We start from the raw sequence: 22624 nt of genomic DNA on the forward strand, positions 1-22624 counted from the left end.
TGGCCGTAGATATGAGAAGTTAGCACATCCGAATGTCCTAAGATTGAAGAGGTCAATGTTAGTGACAAACATTACATTTATGGGTGATTTACCTTGCAAGACGGCTGTAGGCATGCCATTAATCAAGTAAGCTGCTACGGAGAATGCTTACTACCAAAATGACAGAGGCATAGACGCTTATGCAAGTAGCATGAGTCTAGTTTCGACTAGATGTCGATGCTTTTGTTCTACTCGGCCATTCTGTACAGAGGTGTATGGGCAAGATTTCTTTAGTAATATACCTTTTGATTCATAATTCACAAATGTGGTAAATTCTATCATATTCTTTTCCATTGTTGGACTGAAGTGCTTTTATTCCCGAGTTGAACCGAGTATTGATGAGTTGAGTGAAGTGATTGAAGGTAGACAATGTGTCACTCTTTTTTTTCATGGGATATATCCATACATATCTACTGTGGTCATCCAAGAACAATATGTAGTATCAATATCCATCAGTAGAGGTGATCGGGGCTAGTCCCCATACATCAGTGTGTACTAGTTCAAATTTGTTTGATGCTCGAAATTTAGAGTTTAGAAATATAGAGCACTTGCTTTTCCTAGTTGACATGAGTCCCAAAATTCATTTTCTTCATTAGATTTGAAAGGTAGATTACATTCTATAATGATATAGTCTAATGTCTTAGTTGAGGGGTGTCCTAGTCTTTTCTGCCAAGTAGCTCTTGACTCAACTACATTTATCCCGATTGCATATAGAATAATTGCAGCTATGTGATTATTCTTGTACTGAGCCGGTACTCTTCTCCTTGTATTGCCTTTTAGTACGTTTGCTCTTTGCAGTCGGTACAGCCCTTTGTCAAGCTCCCATGTCAACAGTGTTTTTCCCATAACCTTATCTTTATGAGGCAACAATCAGTGTGAAATTCAATAAACACAGCATTGTCATGAGCTAGTTTGGATATACTGATTAAGTTTTTTGCAACGTTAGGCACACATAATACATCATTTACTAAAAATTCATTTCGTCCGTTAGACAAGTAAGATTGACCAGTGTGAGATATATGTAGTTTTTTACCATTTCGTACAATAACCAGTTCATTACTTCCATACTCAGTGGGATTGTTATTGTTGTTGTAGTTGGGTATAACATGATTCGTAGCCCCACTGTCGATATACCAGCTAGGATCTGCTATTGTTTCGGGTGTAGATATGAAGGGGTTGAAACCTGTAAGGCCATGAACACAGCAGTGGTATTGTTATTAGGACCAGATGATCTGTGATTGCCTCTGCCTTGACTGGGTTTCTGAGAAAAGTTTTTATCAAATCGATGACAGCAAACCAAGGCGGAGTGCAGTATTTTCCACAGACTTGACAGGTTGGTCGACTTGTGTTATTGTTTCGTCCTCTTCCACGTCCTCGATCTCCATTTTGCCCATTAAATGGGCTGTGGTTTGGACTATTACCTCTTGGATTGTTTCCTTGTTGTTGATTTGTACTGGTATTGTATGCGTGATTGAACTGTGGCTTTCCTCCATTTGTATGTCTATTAAATGCTACATTGACAGAGGGATTCTGGGAAAAGAAGCTATGTAGTTTGATGAAGTTCTAATGTTTTAAGCGTTTTTTATATGAAAGAAGTTCAAATTACATATCTAACCAAGAAATACCCGGTTTACCTTTTATCCTCACGACTTTTGGGTTATGTTCTTCGTCCAGGCCAAGAAGAACTTGAGAGATTAGTGCTCTGGATGAAATAGGGCTTCCCGTCTGAGCAAGGTTGTCGGAGTGAAGTTTCATCAGCTTCAAATACTCACTCATCTTCTGGCTTCCTTTTCGTGTCTGTTGGAAAAAATATCGTAAGTATTCTTCAGCTCTAGATTGGACACCAAACAGCTCTTGGATGGCTTCCCAAAGTTCTTTTACATTCTCATACCCCATGAATTGAACTGCAACATCTGGAGCAATTGAGTTGTACAGCCATCCTAGCAATGGTTGGTCGATGGCTAACCATGCTTCATCTTGGGGATTCAGGCATCTCTCTACTGATGGGTTACATTGTCATCACTGACCACCTGGGCACTGGAGGCGACTACAGAGGCATTGCTGATCGGAGCGGTTTGGACGAGCGTGGGAGTGTAGGGGATTTGCCCCGAGAGATGCCTTTCGACTTTGTAGTTGCATAGAATGGGTAGGGCTTGAGTTTTACATAACATGAAGTTACCTCGTTCAAGTTTTGTGGTGGTGAGCTGGTTGAGTAGTTGGTTTAATGGTGGTGTACTAAATTTCACTACCTGAGTGGAGAAGGAGCTTCCGGCAAAGGTAGTACTGGCCATAGAGCTCTGATACAAAGTTGAAGAATGAGTATTTAGGGGTTTTTGGGATGAATTTTCCCTTTGTATTTCTTGCAATGTCTTGGGTATCATCACCCACTCGATTTTACAGAGTGGCCCTCTGTGTGGGCACAAAATAATAAAAAATGAATTAATGAATTAATATAGATGGCAGTAATCCTATGGAGGAGATAGAATATTTTTCAACCAATTTATAACCGATTTCATGACTCATCTTTTGGATATTCTTCTTTTTTCCCTTCATGGTACAGTTGGCGTGGATTCCCTTATTTTTCCCTTTTGATAATTTTTACCTCCCTAAAATATAATCCATAAGAGCGCTCCCCTCAAGTTAGAAAACATCACATTTTTAGCATAATTGAGATTCGAATTCAGACCAACAATGATGATTTCTTCGAGATGGACAAAACTACAAACAAAGAGCTTTGTAATTGTCATAGAGGTGTACTGTCACTTGCAAACCTCCAATGATCAAGTGAAATTTATAATTCCGAACTCTATTCCTATTATTATGATGATGTAGCAATAGTGGTAAATTGAGGGGGATAGGGGGAGGTTGGTGTGGATAGAGTGGTAACATGCATGAAAATTAAAAGCAACAGATAAATATGTAACCTAGGATTGGATCAATCTAGTTCGAGAGAAAGAAGGATTCCTACCCAATTTCGATCATCAATTTTTGTTAATGGAACATGCATTCGATTTATGTGTACACAACGACTTACTTGGTCTAGCTAAACTCATCGACGCTACAGGCAACTGAATCATTTGATTAAATCAGGCAAGCACCTTAATTAATCAAATTTTGATTGAGAGTTCTATACAGGTCATCTAAGACTAAGAACATGTGCATTCCGATTGAGAGTTCTATGATATGATTAACCAATTAGATAGTCTAACAAATTAATCAAATTTTATCTTTGAACCTAGTTAAAGCATATGTATTCTATGATAGCTACAAAATACATGATTAACTAATTGCTACTTAGGTGATTCAAGCCAGACGAACAACAAAATACATTGAACAAGCCTAAATCAATTAGCAAGGGCGACACACATCTATGAAAGAATAGTCGATCCATAAATATGCATCTAGAAATTAAACAAGATTCAAAGAAAGCACAAAATCAAATTATATTAAGATCTTTCTAGAAGAAATCTAAAGAAAATTACGTAGGTTCTTGTTCCAAAATTTAGAAATTACTTTACCTCAACACTCAGAGATGAGAGGAAAATAGGAGCTCCAATCCATGAATTACAACCCAAAAGAATTAAAAATCTAAGCTAAAGATGATAGAAATACGAAGAGAAAGGAGAACAATTAAAGAACTCGTCGGCCTCCATGCTTCCCACCATAAAAATCCATAAATAAAAATAGATTCTATTTATAAGATCGTGACAAGGGCAGCACTATGGAGCTGAAGTCCTTTCTCGAAGCGTAGGGAAGAGTTTCATTACGCCTTATGCCCGGTATGTGCGGGAGCACGACCCCTCCATTCCTGTCAATCTCTGGAACGTCGTGGTCCAGCTTTCGAAAAAAGCTAAAGGGAACCGGATTCCCACGGAAGCATGTGAACGACATGTAAAAACAGTAAAAAAAAATCAGAAAATAAAACAAACATTCAAATAAGCCTAAGCATGTGTCTAATGAAAAAGAAGAGAAGAAAGGGAAAAAGAAAACTCACCCTTAAAGATCCCCCTTTCTTCATGTTTTTCTCTCCTTTGCAATCAACCAAAATCTTGACTCTCTCAAAGAACAAAGACACCAGCGCAAGAGCTTTCCAGTTATGCTCTAGGACTCCAAGGAATTAGATCTGTGGGCTCTAACACCTTGGATGAAGGAATGAAGGTAGAGGAATGTTCTTGAGTGATAAAGAGAATTTGAGAGTGGAGGCTACGTTTTCTTTTTAAAAAAAAAATGAAAAACCCTTATCCTAATGGATTATGATGATGTATTCATAGGGAGAGGGTAATCCTTTCTCCAAGATTTTTCTATTTTCCATCATTTGTTAATTGATTAATTAACTATTAATTAATCAATTAACATGTAAATTAAATAACTATATATTAAATCATATTTAATATATAGTTAATTAAATATCACATATTTATACTAGTCTTCATTCTCCATCATTTCACTACAAGAAAAACCACATGTTTTTACGCTTACAATTTTAAATACTTGACGTTTTTTATGAAATAATGTCAAGAAATAAGTGATTTTAAAGAAAAAATGTCAAGAATTTTTTTACAGAAGCATAGGTTGTGCATTTTTCCGAAAAATACATGATTTGACGTTTTAAAAATGTCAAGTTCAATTAATGATTTCTTGATGTTTTAAAAACGTCAAGAATATTAGATGTGCACAATTAAAACTGGGCAAAATACTGATATACAGGGCAACATTACAACGTTGAAAAGTTATGTTGCAACGCTACAGATTTAGAGAGAAAAAAATAAAAAAGCGCGCCTCACGCAAACAGCATCACAACGCTCTCAAAGCATTGCAACGCTATAATCTAGATAAAAAAAAAGCAGTTATTTAGCCATTTTAGCAAATTGAGAACACTTGTTTGCTCGATTTTCTCTTTAGAATTCGAAATTATTTTAGCACTTTTCTTGAGTTTTTCACTTCCCTTTGATGCATCATTATTTTTTCATGATCAATCTTGAAGAGATGCTTCATTGGGATAAATAGTTTAGATTAAGTTCAATTCTTGATTTTCTTGATTTGCGATATGAAGTTTTTATAATCTCTCAGGTATATTCTTGAATCTCATAATAAATTCTTACTTAATGTTGTTGTTGGATGAGATTGAATTTTTATAATTGAATTTTGGAGAACTTGATCACTTTTCTTTTATTACAAACAGTTTGGAGTGCAACTGGCATTCATATGCTTATAATGTGATGTGCTTGGTTTTTTCTTATTTATTCTCATTGCATAATTATAAGAAAATTATTATTATTATTATTATTATTATTATTATTATTATTATTATTATATATATATAAAGAACATAAATTAAAGAATAGGACCACACACACTATTTTTAACGAATTAAATTAATGGCCATAAAATTACAAACCCAATTGAATTGAATTCGTGTTGGTGGCAGTGTTAGACTGGTTGAAATGTTTGGAGCATATTGCAGCCAGGGTTTAGGGTTTGGGCCACTTTCATTTTAATAATGGAATAGGTCCTTTGTTCATGTTTTTCAGGTCCAGAAAGTTTTGGAAACAAATATATGGTCCAACAAGCCTTTATTGTTTGGGAGTTTTGTTTGTTGAGCTTTTGACCTAACTCACAACTATTATATATCTATATTCTAGATATTTAGGGTTGTAAAAATGATGACCAATCTAAGGGTAGAGTTAGGCTAGGGAGTTTTCTTTATCAATATTAGTAAATTCTTATTTAATATTGTTCTTGAATGAGATTGAATTTTTATTCATTGAATTGTAGAGAACTTAATCACTTTTTTTTTTTAATTCAATACTTGTCAAAGTTAGATATGTCAATGTGTCAATTTGTTAGGCCTTTATGAACTAAGTAATGTCAAATGTGTAATTATTGGTTATTGGGATTAATCTTGATTACAATTGTGGATAAGGATCCCAAATTGAAGGGAACCTTGAGAGGAAACGGATCGTCCCAAACACCATTCTTTAAAGAAATTATTTTTTACAGAAAAGAAAGAATAAGATATGCATTTACATAAATTACAACATGCTAAGTTAAATGAAAACTTAGAATTTCAGAAACCCTTACCTTTGAAGACTTTCTTCAAGTATCCCACGATCAAAGATCTGAACACTACCACGATGACTTTCTGGATATTCTCAGGTAGAGAACCTAGGAGTGGTGGGCTCTGACTATTTTGGAATGAGGAAATTTTTTACTAGAAAGGGGGAAGAGTTGAGATTGTTCATAACAATTCAAAACTTACCGAACCACTCCTATTTTTATCACAGTGTGTCTTACGAACATGGAGACTCTCTCCTCTCTTTCAAAAGCTAAAATATTATCAAAATAACTACCCACATACGTGGGTGAGAGAAAAGAAGGGGGAGATTTGAAACTCTCTCCCTCATTTAGATTAAAAATAATAATTAATATATATATAAATATGATAACTAACTTATCATATAATATATATTAAATTATATGTTTTATCAAATATATACAATATATTAAATTCTAATATTGTATCATATACAATATAATCTATAGTTTCTTTTCTCTCTCATATGACATTTAATATAAATCACATGTATATTAAATTTAACAATTAAGAATCCAATTGATACTAATAATATTTGAATCATATTCAAATATTTATTTCCCCTTAAAAAAGTTATAATGTATCAAATAAAATATAATAATTATATCACATATAATTAAAATAAATTAATTATATCATATATAATTAAATCCCTCTATTAATTTGAACAATTAAAATTAATCCAAAAACTTATTCTCATTTAATCCTATTGAGCTATTAAGGGGACCTCCTGAACCTGTAGCTTGAAGCTTCAACGGTACATGAATAATTAATCACCAACGGTACATGAATAATTAATCAAACTCTTTAATTAAACTATTCATCATCCGTTAACTATCGAGCACTCTACTAAAAACCGAAAGCTGCACTCTTCGCTCTACATATATATTTCTATATTCATTGGATATAACCAATCAACAGTTTGATGACCCTTCACAAGTTGTTCGTAACTACAGTTGGGCCAAAATTACCGATTTGCCCCTATAGTCTAACTCTTTAAGTACCACTGATCCCTCTAATGAACAATAGATCATAGTCCAACTAAATATTTAAGTACCGCTGATCCCTCTAATGAACAATAGATCATAGTCCAACTATGACTAAACCCCTCCTGGGCCAAGAAATGGTGTGGCGCCACATTGTTCATGCCCTAGAATCAACCATTAAGCGAGCAATTTATCTACTTACTCCAACCTTGGGGAAAGAGTGAATTCCTTCTTGTGTAGTTGTGTTCCCAACTCCTCAATCCGACGAATTCCCAAAATGATAGGCTTGTACGGTCAGCGATCTAGCTACTCTCACCCATACAAATCAAAGAAGCACCCTCATAGGCAGGAGTTCACAACTCACTCAGGATTAAGGTCATGTTACCTATTGTCATCCTGGTGATATATAGGTCTCTATTATGAACAACATTATACAATGAGACTAAACATTTCAGGGTCCGGTCTTGTACAAACTCATTTGTATAGAATATCCCTGCTCACATGTCTATACATAAATGATTAGGATCAGATCAGTTGTAGAATTTTACAACAATTGTAACGCTTACAAGGTGGGCCATACTCTTAGTGTCACCAGGATAAGGTACCCAACCTTATCCATTTACTAAAGACCATTTAAGTATTCACTTAAACATGATCCACCCGTATGTCTCTACATACATGTTTAAGCTATAAGATAACCTTGGATGTTAGTTTATTGGTTTGTGGTTAATGCAACTAAAATATGGAATAAGATTGTTTAAAACATTTACAAACTATATGACCCTACGAGATTTAGGACATCAACCCCAATAATCCTCCTACTTGACCTAAAGCTAGTGGGGTGTACAATATAGTCAAAATACAAAGTACACAAATAATAAACTAGAGCATAACACGCGCCAAGTAAAAATCTCTTATTTGTCCTAGTCTAAACGTGGCATGTCCATAGACCCATACTCTACTGGTGACCCTCAAACACATTAGCCGTGAGGGCTTTTGTAAACGGAATAGTAACGTTGTGCTCCGAAGCTATCTTCATGACAATCATGTCCCCTCAATGCCAATTCTCTCGGATGAAATGATACTTCCACTCTATATGCTTCCTACGCTTATGACTCTTAAGCTGTCGGGAATTAGCCACAATACCACTATTATCACAATAAAGTGATATTGATTTTGACATGTCTTGAACAACTTCTAGATCAGTCAAGAATTTTCTAAGCTAAACAGCTTCCTTAGCAGCTTCACAAACTGCTACATACTTAGCCTCCATAGTGGAGTCAGCAATGCACCCTTGCTTAGTGCTTCTCCATAATACGTCCCTCTATTAAGAGTAAACACTGAACCTGATGTGGATTTCCTAGAATCCTCATCAGTCTGAAAATCAGAGTTCATGTATCCCATAAGGATCAAATCCTTAGAACCATACATGAGCATGTAGTCCCTCGTTCTTCGTAGATACTTGAGGATGTTTTTAACGGCGGTCCAGTGATCTAATCCTGGATTAGATTGATATTTACTGTCTATCCCTACTACATAGCAGATGTTAGGTCTAGTACATCACATTACATACATCAGGCTGCCCATAGTCGAAGCATAAGGGATCCGTCTCATTTCCTCAACCTCATGAGGTGTCTTAGGACATTGTTCCTAAAACAATGTAACTCGTGCTTGAAAGGCAACAAGTCCATCTTGGAGTTCTGCATTGAATATTTAACAAGCTTCTTGTTAATATATGATGCTTGAGACAAAGCTAACATTTTGTTTTTTCGGTCTCTAGAGATTTGAATACCCATAACAAATTGAGTCTCTCCCAAAGCTTTCATTTGGAATTGGGTTCCTAGCACGTTCTTAACCTCAGTCAGTATACCTACATCATTCTCAATGAGTAGGATACCATCTACATACTGTTGGGATTGGTGTTCTAATTCTCCCGAAGTCTCATTGTTTTCTAAAGATACACATTGTATGATGAATAAAATAATTGTTATTTAATTCAGGCATTTTCTCATATCCAATAAACAAAGCTCCTTGGTTATCTTATGTGAACTTAAGCATGTATATGTGATATATAAGTGGATCATGCCTTCATTGATAACCTAACTAGGTCTGTAATATAAGGATTAAGTTGGGATACCTGATCCTAGTAATACTATGGATACGGTCCACTTTGTAGAGGTTTGCAAATGTTGTAAAATATCTAGTAGATCCTAACCATTCATGTGGAGACGTACAAGCGGGGGTGTCCTATACAAAGAGTTCGTATAAGACCTGGACCACGAGATGACTAGACTCTGTATATAACACTATTGATACTAGAGACTTGGAACTCACCTAAACGACCATAGGTGACACGATCTCAATCTTGAGTGTTTTGGAAACTTCTGTTTTTGAGGGCAGTCGTTTGATTAGTATGGGTGAGAGTGATCAGATTGCCAACTCAACATGCCTACCTTTTTGAGGACTTGTCTTATCTGGGAGCTGGGAATACAATCCACAAGATGGAATTCACTACTTTCCTGAAGCAGAGATTAATAGAGAGATTACTCCCTTAAGGGCTGATTCCAGGGCTTGAACATAGTGGCCACAACTTCTCTTTGGAAGAGAAGACTCGGTCAGTAGGACTTTGAATTATGTTCATTAGAGGGATCAGCGGTACTTAAGGAGTTAGATGTAACTACAAGGGCATAACAGTTAATTGCTCAACTGTACGAGTGATCTGTGAAGGGTTCTCGCAATGCTAATTGGTTAAGATGGACACATAATATATATGTGGTAAGGAGAGTTCAGCGGTCGGTCTTTAGTGGAGTGCCTGACAGTTAACCGATGGTGGATTCCGTGACTAAAGAGTTTAGTCAGTTATTCATGTACCGTTGGAGCTTCGAGCTACAGGTTCATAAGGTCCCCTTGGTAGCTCAATGGATTCAGTTGAGGATCAGTTCTTGGTATAGATTTGAAATGTTCAAATTGACAAGAGGTATTTTGATCATATATGATATGATCGATATGATGAATGAGATACATCTAGTGGAGGATTAATGTAAATGAGATTTATAATAAGTGTCATAGAATAGAAAAAGAAACTATGGTTTATATGTTTCATGAGATGAAATATTAAAACTATAGATTATAAATATAATATAAGTTGGTTATCATTTATATTTATAATAATATTAGTTATTGAGTAATTAATTCTTTTTCTCTAATAACCAATTGAGTGGGAGATTATTAGTGGTTCATGGTAACCGTGAGATAAAAAGGAAAATTGTTTTCCTAATTTTAGTAAGTTTTGCAAATGTTGAATTTGTGACTTTCCTCTCAGAATGAAAGTTGTCAAGTAAATATGTATTTACTAAGCGACAACTTGCTTTAGTAAATGATCGTGTAATGTTTGTAAGCAATAGACACGCAACTAAAGCTAAATGATCGCTTACCTTTTGCTAGACGATCGCTTACCTTTTGCTAAACGATTAGGCATCCACCTATACGATAGGTTCAGTCTTCTCCAACTTGCCCAATCGTGTACATGATTGTTATTTTCATCTTCTACTACCTCATACCAAGTCCACACAGAGCCCACCCTCTAGATTCTCACACTGAGAATACCAAGGAAGCCTTCTTGGTGGTGTCATACTCAACTCGATGTCATCGAGGTTCTGTGGAGGCCATTCGTGCTATTAGGGTGTTCGTGACTGTGGCGATCGCAGAGGACGAGTGTGCGGTGTTTGTGCTCTGTAGCGGTTCTGTTGTTCGAGTGTTCGAGGTTGCTATGTTCGAGCGTTCGTGAGCAAGAAGCGTTCAGACGAGTTTACAAATGTTCATATCATTTATCCTTGTTCATTTTTATTTTCATTCTGTAATTTCTGTAATGAATGCATAACTATTTGTTTCTGTGTACGACTGTAATTTGTAATGTTCATTCATGATTATAATTTGGAATGATCTATTTCGCTGCTCATGAAAATCCTCGTGATCGATTTCCTTCAATTGGTATCAGAGCCAGGTTGTTCTGATATTTCAAATTACAAGTCTATTTTGAACTTCATTTTACAATTGCGGTGGGTTTCTGCATTTGTATTTAATCGTTAAGTGCATTTGTGGATGGAGTTGATGAATATTTTGAGTTTCATTGTCTTTAGTTAAAGCTTTCTGTGATTACAAAGTATTAATTTGTAAGGGCCCCTGTGTTTTTTGGCGTAATTAATTTGCAAATCGAGTCTGTAATTCAAAGAGTTTGAGTTAGTCGAGTCATTCGTGATGAAGTTTCAAATCATGGAGATGTGGTTCTCAACGAAGAAGAAGACCAAGCGTTAGTCGTATCGTGTAGCCTAAGGTAAATAATCGTTGGGATTTAACTAAGCGATCATTTAGATTTTTCTAAACAATCTTGTAGTATTTACTAAACGATCGTTTGCTAAACGATGGGGTAAATCGTTTAGTCTATCACATAGCTTTGGTTGCACGATCACATAGACGTTGGAGTTAGACAATCGTAGTGGGAGTATGTGATGCTCATCGTTTAGCAAAAGGCGCGCGCTAGACAATTGTGTAGTTAGCAAGCCTCATTGCTTAGTTACTACCTACACGATCGCACGTATAAGATACGGAGGCGCTAGCTAAGCGATCGCTAGGCGATGGTGCTTCACAGCATCGTAGTCATTTAGACAATTGTGCAAGGCGGGCATTGTGTGAAGCGCGTTAAGTGATCATGTACCTCAGGCTTCATCGCTAAGTAAAAGGTACACGATCGTGTAGTAATTGTTAAACGATCGTTTAGCTTAGGGAGCGTTTGTAAGCGATAGAGCAAAGTGTTTGTTTTATCGTGTAGAAGATCGTGGGGAGTTTAGTACACGATGGTTGGAGACGCAATGCTTTGCCCGAGCGGTTCAAGACCCAGTTCGGTTGTTTGAACCAAAGACTCCTTATCTCTGTAATAGTTAACTTTATTTTTGTGATTTTAAGGCAATTTTACCCAGTTCATCAACATTGGTTTATTATACATATGATGTATGGTTCATCAACATATAGTTTAAAACCCACCTTAGGTTGTGCAATTATTCCTGCATCATCTATTATAAATGTTATAATCGAGCATGAAGAAATTACTTGAAAGCATGCGCATGCATCATGAAATATAAGAGTTATATTTTGCATGCATTGAGTATTATCATCCATCATCCTTTTATTATAAATATTATAGTTTAAGGGTGAATGGAAGCATGTTGTACTTTTTTCATTGTTGTTTTGTATAAGTGTTATATAAAAGAAGTAGCAATGAATGGATAATGCATTGAGCATGACACATAGGCTGTTTATAAGCGTTATGAATGCCTTGTATGTGTTAGCTTTGCATTATGGTGTTGGTTTCCGTTTATAAGTGTTATAAAGGAAATTGGACCTAAAATCAATAAGAAAGAGTTACATGCGGACTTAGGGTGAACTCAAGTTTTTAAAAGAGTTTTAAAATTGGTTTGAGATAGACCTAAGTACATATGGTTCTAAGGAGTTTAGTAACCTAGATTATTCTTTTAAAATCGGATTAATAGGATTAAATTGGTTGGAATAAAAGATTAAATTATATTTAAATTTATCTATAAGGGACCTAGGCCGGTTCTGGCTAGGCTGGGGTTCTTAAGTTGACGAAAACGTAACACCTCTACCTGGGAACCTACCTAGAAAGGTGAATTAGCTAGATTTTCAACAAGCATGCGACAATTTGGTCAAAGACTCCATTAATGAGTTTAATGGATGATGATCAAAAAGTTGTTTAAACTTTCCAAGGTAAAAGTTACTCTTGGGCAAACCTAAAAGTCACTTAGTTAAAATCCTTAGCCATGTTTTTTCTAAATAAGCTAAACCCTAGGTTATAAAATACTCAGTGGGAGGAAGAGATGTATCTGATATGTCTATGATTCCACTCACGTTTCTCCTCTTATGTTCACACCGTGAGATTCATGCTTGGCCTCGTGGTGCTCTGGGAGCATCCCCCTTCATATGGTGTTTGCATGAGTCAATATCAAGGTGGACGAAGAGAGTGTTTATAGTAAGTGGGTGAAGGGTGTGTGTCAACATGTCCTATGGTCTCTGTCATTGGTTCATACCATGAGATCATTCTGTACTCCCTCATGGAACCCTGGGAGCGTCCCCCTTCAGATGGGTTTTGTGTAGTTGGTCAAGATCAAGGTGAACTCCAGAAATGGATAGGGTCGCTTTAAGTTTTGCCCCAATTGGATTTTTCCCTTCGGATTGGCTTTTTGGGGCGAACTTCTAGGGCCTAAACTAGCGGGTCACACTTATAGGATATTGTTAAGTAAGTTAATGATCTCTTGGCCAAATCAATGATGGTTAGTCGTTATAGGAACAAGAGTTGTTATGGTGTTAATGATTGGTTGAGAATTTCTCAATTCAGAGGAGGAATAACAGACCTCCCTTCGGCAGCTTTTGCCCTAAACCTTTGAAGCGTCATTACGAAACTAGATGTCACATAGGGTTCATACTGGTTAAACCTTATTGGATGTTGTTTTGTTTTACAACGGGTATTTGCTTAAAACTTAACGTAGGTCAATGTGTTTTTCTTTTCAGCAACTTCTTAGTATTTTCGTTCAAAGCTTTTAAAATGACTGACCACTTATAGTGGAAAGAATCGTGTGAAACAAATTTTATGGCAAATGACCTCGATCCCACTACTCTCCAAAACAGGAGACAAGACAGTAAATTTGATTTATTGGTCTTGGAGACGTGTTTGGTAAAGAAAGATGATTCTGCTTGGATCCTAAATTCGGATGCAGTTCCTGGAAAATGTTGCCACAGGGAGAGATGACTCTTCGAGTTGGTACTGGTAAAGTTGTTTCAACTTTTGCTGTAGGCAGGCTAAAGTTATTTGTTGACAAGAAACGTTATCTGTTACTGGATAATGTTTTTGTAGTTCCTCATATAAAGAGGAACTTAATCTCGGTTTCTTGTCTCATTGAACAAGGCTATACCATCTCTTTTTCTGAGAATAAAGTGTTTATTTTCAAGAATGAACGCAGATTGGTTATGGTTCAATGGAAAATAACTTATATGTACTAAGGTCGTTAGTCATAAAAGCCTTATTTAACACTGAAATGTTCAATACGGCAACAACAGCTAAAAGACCAAAAGTTTCTCCTAAGGAAAATGCCCATCTTTGGCATCTTAGGTTAGGTCACATCAACCTCAATAGGATTGAGAAATTGGTGAAAAGTGGACTTCTAAAGAGTTTAGAAGAAAAATCCTTGTCGGTATCTGAATTATGCCTCGAAGGCAAGATGACCAAACGACTTTTTACTAGAAAAGGATACAGAGCCAAGGAAGCCTTGAAGCTTGTACATTCAAATCTCTGTGGTCCAATGAATATTAGAGCTCGAGGTGGGTATGAATATTTCATCTCTTTCATAGATGATTATTCAAGATTTGGGCTTCTCTACCTAATGCAACGTTAGTCTGAAGCCCTTGACAAGTTCAAGGCGTATATAGCCGAAGTTGAAAACTTGTTAGGTAAGAAGATAAAAACACTATGATCTGATCGTGGTAGAGAGTATAAGGACCTCCAATTCCAAAACTATATGATAAAACATGGGATTGCGTCCCAACTCTCGGCTCCTGGTACACCTCAGTAGAATGGTGTATCAGAAAGAAGAAACAGAACCTTATTGGACATGGTTCGGTCTATGATGAGCTATGTTTATCTTTCAGACTCGTTTTGAGATTTTACAGTGGAGATTGTCTGTTATATCCTGAACAACATTCCCTCGAAAAGTGTTTCTGAAACACCTTTTAAGTTATAGAGAGACCGTAAAGGTAGTTTACACCACTTCAGGTTTTGGGGCTATCCGGCACATGTGCTAGCGACTAACCCAAAGAAGTTGGAACCGCATTCAAAGGTTTGCCTCTTTGTGGGCTATCTCAAGTAAATGAGAGGTGGATACTTCTATGATCTGAGTGAGAACAAAGTGTTTATTCTACAAATGCTAACTTCTTGGAAGAAGACCACGTGAGGGATCATAAGCCACGAAATAAGCTTGTTTTGCATGAGATCTCTAGTGAGACTGAGACGGTTGAGGGTTAAAGAAGATTTGTTGAACAGGCCGACAGATCAACAATAGTTGTTTAGGTCGGCACATATCCACCAGCTCAAGAGTTGAGACTTCCTCGACGTAGTGGGAGGGTTATGAACCCATCGGTTCGCTACATGGGTTTGACTGAAGCCCAAAACGTTATTACAAATGATGGGGTCGAGGATCCATTGTCTTTTAAAAAAGCAATGGACAATGTTGACAAAGATGAATGGGTTAAAGCCCTGAACTAGGAAATGGAGTCTATATATTTCAATAACATCTAGGAGCTTGTTGATCCACCTAATGGGGTAAGACCTATTTGGTGTAAGTGGATCTATAAGAAAAAGAGAGGTATAGATGGGAAGGTGCAAACCTTTAAGGCTAGACTCGTGGCAAAAGGGTTATACCCAGGTTGAGGGAGTTGACTATAATGAAACTTTCTCACATGTTGTCATGCTCAAGTCTAACAGGATTCTTCTGTACATAGCCACATTTTATGATTATGAAATATGGAAAATAGACATCAAGAATGCCTTTCTTAATGGTAATCTTGAGGAGACCATTTATATGACTCAACCAAAGAGTTTCATAGTTCCAGAGCAAGAGCAAAAGGCTTACAAGCTTAATAGGTCCATTTATGGGTTGAAATAAGCATCTAGAACTTGGAACATCAGATGACACTATTGTCAAGTCGTTTGGCTTTGATCAGAACGTTGATAAGCCTTGTGTTTACAAGAAGATCATCCACAGCTCAGTAGCTTTCCTCGTACTATATGTGGATGACATCCTACTTAGGGAATAATGTAGGATATCTGACTGACATTAAGAATTGGCTAGCAGCCCAGTTTCAAATGAAAGATTTGGATGAGGCACAGTATATTCTAGGAATCCAGATCATTCGGAATCGTAAAAACAAATGGTTAGCCTTGTCTCAGGCATCGTACAATGATCCAATGTTGATCAGGTACAGGTACAGGATCCAAGATTCCAAGAGGGGTTTATAACCTTTCAGGCATGGAATCGTTTTGTCTAAGGATAAATGTCCTAAGACACCTCAAGGGGTTGAGGAGATGAGACAGGTTCCCTATGCTTCTGCTGTAGGAAGTTTGATGTATGTAATGTTGTGTATTAGACCAGACATTTGCTATGTAGTGGGATTGTCAGTCAGTATCAGTCCAATCCAGGATTATCATTGGACGGTGGTCAAGACGATCCTCAAGTTTCTTCCGAGAACGACGGACTACATGTTTGTATATGGAGATAAGAATCTAATCCTTACAGGATACACAGACTCTGACTTTCAAACCGATAGAGATTCTCGTAAATCGACATCGGGGTCAATTTCACTCTGAATGGAGGGTCTATAGTATGGCGAAGCATCAAGCAAGGATGCATCACAGACTCCACTATGGAATCCAAATACGTAGCCGCTTATGAAGCTACTAAAGAGGTTATTTGGCTGAGGAAGTTCCTTTCTGATTTGGAAGTTATTCAAAATATGGATTTTCCTATCACTCTTTATTATGATAACAGCGGGGTTGTGGAAAATTCGAAGGAGCCTCAGAGTCATCGTTGGGATAAGCACATCGAACGGAAATGTCACATGATCAGGGAGATTGTTCCTCATGGTGATGTGATAGTCATGAAGATAGCATCGGAGCACAACGTTACTGATCCCTTTACAAAGGCCGTCACGGCTAAAGTGTTTGAGGGTCTGCGAGACATGCGGCATCTTTTCTAGGGAAAGTGGGAGATGATACTCAGGTATACCATAGCTTATTGTATATTGTATTGTACATTAGTCTCCCGAGTCATTAGAACAGGTGAGAGATTGTTGGGATTGGTGTCCTAATTCTCCTAGAGTCTTGTTGTTTTGTAAAGATACACAGTTCATGAGTAAAATAATTGTTATTTAATTCTAGCATTGACTCATATCCAATAAACAACGCTCTTTGGTTATCTTATGTGAACTTAAGAATGTATATGTGATATACAAGTGGATCATTCCTTAGGTGATAACCTAAATAGGTCTGTAGTATAAGAATTAAGGTGGGATACTTGATCCTAGTGATACTACGTATACGGCCCACTTTGTAAAGGTTTGTAAGTGTTATAAACTACTACAGATGGTAGACCCTAACCATTCATGTGGAGATGTGCAAGCAGAGGTGTCCTAAACAAAGAATTTGTATAATACCTGGACCACGAGATGACTAAACTCTGTATATAACGCCGTTGATACTAGAGACTTGCATCTCACCTAAACGACCAAAGGTGACACGACCTCAATCCTGAGTGTTTTGGAAACTCCTGCCTTTAAGGGCTGATTCTAGGACTTGAACATAGTGGCCACAGCTTCTCTTTGGAAGATAAGACTCAGTCATAGTAGGACTATGACTTATGTTCATTAGAGGGATCACTGGTACTTAAGAAGTTAGATATAACTATAGGGGCATAACAGTTATTGGCCCACCTGTACTTATGAGCGATTTGTGAAGGGTTGTCGCACTATTAATTATTTAAGATGGACATATAATATATCTGTGGTAAGGAAAGTTCAGTTGTCGGTCTTTAGTGGAATGCCTGGAAGTTAACGGATGGTGGATCCCGTTTCTAAAGAGTTTACTTAGGTATTCACTTACCATTGGAGCTTCGAGCTACAGGTTCATAAGGTTCCCTTGGTAGCTCAATGGATTCAGTTGAGGATCAGTTCTTGATGTTGATTTAAAATGTTAAAATTGACAAGAGGTATTTTGATTATATATGATATAATCGGTATGATGTATGAGATACATCTAGTGGAGGATTAATGTAAATGAAATTTACATTAAGTGCCATGGAATAGAAAAAGAACTAGGGTTAATATGTTTCATGAGATGAAATATTAAAACTATAGGTTAGAAATATAGTATGATAAGTTTGTTATCATTTATATTTATAATAATATTAATATTGGATAATTAATTATTTTTCTCTACTAACCAATTGAGTGGGAGGTTATTGGTGGTTCATGGTAACCGTGAGATAAAAAGGAAATTTGTTTATCTAATTTTAGTAAAATTTTCAAATGTTGAATTTGTGATTTTTCTCTCGGAACAAAAGTTGTCAAGTAAATACGGATTTACTAAGCAACAAGTTGTTTTAGTAAACGATCGTGTAGTGTTTGTAAGTGATAGACAGGTAGCTAAACGATGAACTAAACGATCACTTAGCTTTTGCTAGACAATCGCTTAGCTTTTGCTAAACGATTGAGCATCGACCTATACGATAGGTTCAGTCTTCTCTCACTTGCTCAATCATGTACATGATTATTATTTCCACTTTCGTTTACCTCATACCAAGTTCACACAGAGCCCACCCTCTGGATTCTCACACCGAGAATACCAAGGTAGCCTTCTTGGTGGTATCATACTCAACTCGACGCCAACGAGGTTCTGTGGAAGCCGTTCATGCTGTTGGGGTGTTCGTGACCAAGGCGATCGTAGAGGATGAGTGCGCGGTGTTCGTGCTGTGTAGCAGTCATGTTGTTCGAGTGTTCGAGGTTTCTATGTTCGAGTGTTCGTGAGGAATGAGCGTGGAGACGAGTCTATAAATATTCGTAGCATTTATCCTTGTTTATTTGTGTTTTCATGCTGTAATTTTTGTAATGAATGCATAACTATTTTTCTCTGTGTACGACTATAATTTGTAATGTTCATTCATGATTGTAATTTGAAATTATCTATTCCGCTACTCATAGTAATCCTCGTGATCAATTTCTTTCACATACAACACTAGAAAAACTACTGAACTATTGATGATCTCTTGTAGACACAAAAGCCATAAGATTTGATCCGTAGTATCAAACCTTATGTTCTAAGATTGAGATGCTTGTTTCAATCCATAAATGGAACGATTAAGCTTGCAAACCTTTTGCTCTTGACCTTGGATTATGAATCTCTCGAATTGCACCATATGAATGGTCACTTTAAGATTGTCATTCAGAAAAAGCAGTCTGGACATCCATTTACCATATTTCGTAGTCATAATATGAGGCAATGGATAGAAGGATCTAGATAGACTTCAGCATAGCAACAGGCGAGAAAGTCTCCTCATACTCGACTCCATCTACCTGGGTATAACCTTTTTCCACCAGTCTAGCGTTAAAGGTTTGCACCTCCGCATCAGCACCCTGTTTCTCCATGTAGATCCATTTATAACCTACAGGTTTAACGCCAAAAGTTTGATCTACAAGATCCCATAATGAATTGAAGTACATAGACTCCATTTCAAGATCTATGGCTTTGATCCATTCATCTCTTTCAATATCCTCCATTTCCTTCTTGTAAGACAATGGATCCTTAACTTCACCATCAGCTACCATAGCTACGATTTCAGTTAAACCCATATAGCAAATAAGTGGGTTCGCAACCCTCCAACTACGTTGAGGTTCCCTCAACACTTTAGGTGGATTTTACCTACTAGATAAACCTACTTCAATAACTCTTGTTGAGATACTAGGCTCTTCAACAACTCTTATTGAAGATTCAATGGTTTCTTTGGAAATCTCATTTACACAATTTTACTTCTGGGTCTGTGCTCCCTTATGGGGTCTTCTTCAAGAAAAGTAGCATTTGTCGATACAAAACTTTGTTTTCTTTTGGATCAAAGAAATAACCACATTTCATTCCCTTGGGGTAGTCTACAAATAGGCATAAACTGAAACGTGGTTCTAATTTCTTAGGATTAGCCTCAAGAACATGTGTTGGGCAATCCTAGATTCTAAAATGATGTAAACTAGCTTTACGACCATTCCATAAGGCGTTCTGGCAACACTCTCGGAGGGAACGCAATTCAAGATATACGTTGTAGTCTCCACTACATAACCCCAAAAGGAGTCAGGTAAGGAAGCGTCACTCATCATAGACCGAACCATGTCCAACATGGTTCGATTTCTCCTTTCTGATACACCATTTTGTTAAGGTGTACCAGGTGCTGAGAGTTGGGATACTATTCCATGTTCTATCATATACTTCTAGAATATCAAATTTATAAACTCTCCACCTCAATCTGATCGAAATGTTTTAATCGTTCTATTTAATGCATTTTCAACTTCAGCCTTGAATTCTTTGAACTTTTCAAAAGATTCACACTTATATTGAATTAAATAGACGTACCCATATTTTGAATAATCATCAATAAAAATAATGAAATATTCATAACCTCCCCTAGCTTTTACATTCATCGGACCACAAAGGTCTGAATGTACTAGCTCTAGTGGTTCTTTGGCCCTATGACCTTTTCCAGTAAATGACCTTTCAGTCATCTTTTCTTCAAAGCATGACTCACACACAGGTAAAGAATTTTCTTCTAACTCACTTAGAAGTCCAATCTTCACCAATCTCTCAATCCTATTGAGATTAATGTGTCCAAGTATTAGGTTCTAAAGTTGGGCATTTTCCTTAGGAGAAATTCTAAGTCACTTATTTTGAGTTACGGCAGTTTCAAAAATCTCTATGTCATGGAGGTCATTTGTTGCTAACGGCCTTAGCACATACAAATTGTTTTTCAGTTTAGCAGAACATATATCAACACCATTCTTTGTAATAAACACTTTATTAAAAGAAAAGTTCAATTGATAATGATGTTCTTAAAGACACTTTATAGAAATTAAGTTCCTTTTTTAAATCAGGAACAATATATACATCAATCAGAATGAGAAATTTGTTCTGTAAAGATAATCGGACACCTCCCACAACCACAGTTGAGACGACGTACTCGGTTCCAACTCGCATCGTCATCTCACAAGCATCAAGTTGCTGCCAGGAACTAATTCGCTAAAATGAAGAACAAACATGGTTAGTGACTCTAGAGTCAATAATCCCGACAGAATCATCATTCTCCACTAAATAAGTTTTCAAGACAAGCAAATCACATTTGCATTGTTTTACCTTCTTCTTTTCTGCCAAATACTTGGGGCAGTTCCCCTTCCAGTGTCCATCCTGATTGCAATGGAAACTTTTTCCTTTGTCAACCCTGATAGGTTGTCTACCCCTTGGAGCAGCAACTTCTGGGTTAGCAACAACCTTCCCCTTTCCACCTTTCTTCTTTTTCCACTTTTTGATGTCGGAGGAATAAGGTACAGACTTAGTTCCTAAGGTCAAACCTTTATGGAACTTTTTGGAAGATGAAGCAACATTTTCTTCACCCTTCTTCTCTTTTCTTTTCAACAAGGACTGGAAAGTCTGCAGCTGGTTGAGCAGGGTAGTCAGGTTGTAGTCAATCCTGTTCAAAACAGCATTACTTCAGAAGTGCAAGAAACTTTCAGGTAAAGATTTCAGTATAATGCTAACCTGGTTGGCCTCATCAATGCTTGATCCTTTCATCTCTGGCACGTTGAAGTGATCATCATGTTGAGAACGTGTTCCCGAACAGATGCCCCTTCTTGCACACAAGCATCGAAGATGTACTTAAGAGCGTTGTGCCTGAGCTGCGTGGACAATCGTCCGAACATTCCCCTCAGAGACTCCATGATTTTACGGGCAGTGAGCATGGGCTCATGTTTCTTGGCCAAGACTTCGTTAAGGCTTGCCAAGATATAGACTCGGGCCTTCTCGTTTGCCCTTTTCCAGCACTCATATGCTTCTCGCACATTTTGAGGAGCAGTAAGAGGTGGAATGGGAGGACACTCATCCATCAGGATGAAACATAGGTCATCGATGATTGAAATCATGTTAATCGTATTTTTCCAACTAGCGTAGTTCTCGCCAGTTAATTTATCAATGGCAAGAAACTAAGAATTGCGGTAGCCATTTTGAAATTTTTGAAAAAGAACAAAGTTAATTTAGTCTACTTTCATTAAACCACTTTTAGAAAACCAATCAAGTTTTAGCAAAATCGTCTGGTGTACCCTAAGTGATATCTATTTTGCAATGATGATTCAATGAGGTAGAACAAAAGTCACCATAGGGTGATCAAGTGCCTCTTCATTGAAATGAGACATTCTCAACCATTAGATAGAGACAACTCTCTGTCACTATAACTAATAGTCTTCATTGTTCGGTCTAGAATTTGTTAACATCCTTAACAATTTTGTGTAAGTGTAACCCCTCATTTTAGGTTCTAAAGTTCCGCTCCAATGAGCCAACCGTAGTGGGAAAACCGATTGGGACATGAAACTAAAGCAACCCTACCCATTTCTGGAAATCAAATAAAGTGTCATATAATACAGCCGACCTTTAAGAGGACACCCACGATGCTTCGAAGCGATTCATGAAACTTTATTTAACCTAATGAGAGAGACCGAGGGATGTGTTGTCACACGTCCCACTCCCATTTACTATAAACACTCTCTCTGTTCACCTTGATATTGACCTACCTAAATGCCACTCGTAGGGAAACACCCATGGTGCCTCGAGGCTGAGAGTAGATCTCACGGTTTGAATTTT

At 37.1% G+C, this 22624-nt stretch overlaps 1 long non-coding RNA gene across 1 annotated transcript; it reads right to left on the bottom strand.

Annotated features, from left to right (window-relative positions):
* Positions 1-3463: 3463 nt before the first annotated feature.
* On the bottom strand, positions 3464-4226 carry LOC120086928 (uncharacterized). Its single transcript, XR_005484384.2, has 2 exons — positions 4034-4226; positions 3464-3889 (listed from the first exon to the last, which is right to left on the bottom strand). It is a non-coding gene; the product is annotated as an uncharacterized LOC120086928 (long non-coding RNA).
* Positions 4227-22624: the final 18398 nt, after the last annotated feature.

This window comes from Benincasa hispida, chromosome 9, assembly GCF_027475165.1.
Source record: "Benincasa hispida cultivar pf3 chromosome 9, pf3_genome.v1.1, whole genome shotgun sequence".
NCBI lineage: Eukaryota > Viridiplantae > Streptophyta > Magnoliopsida > Cucurbitales > Cucurbitaceae > Benincasa > Benincasa hispida.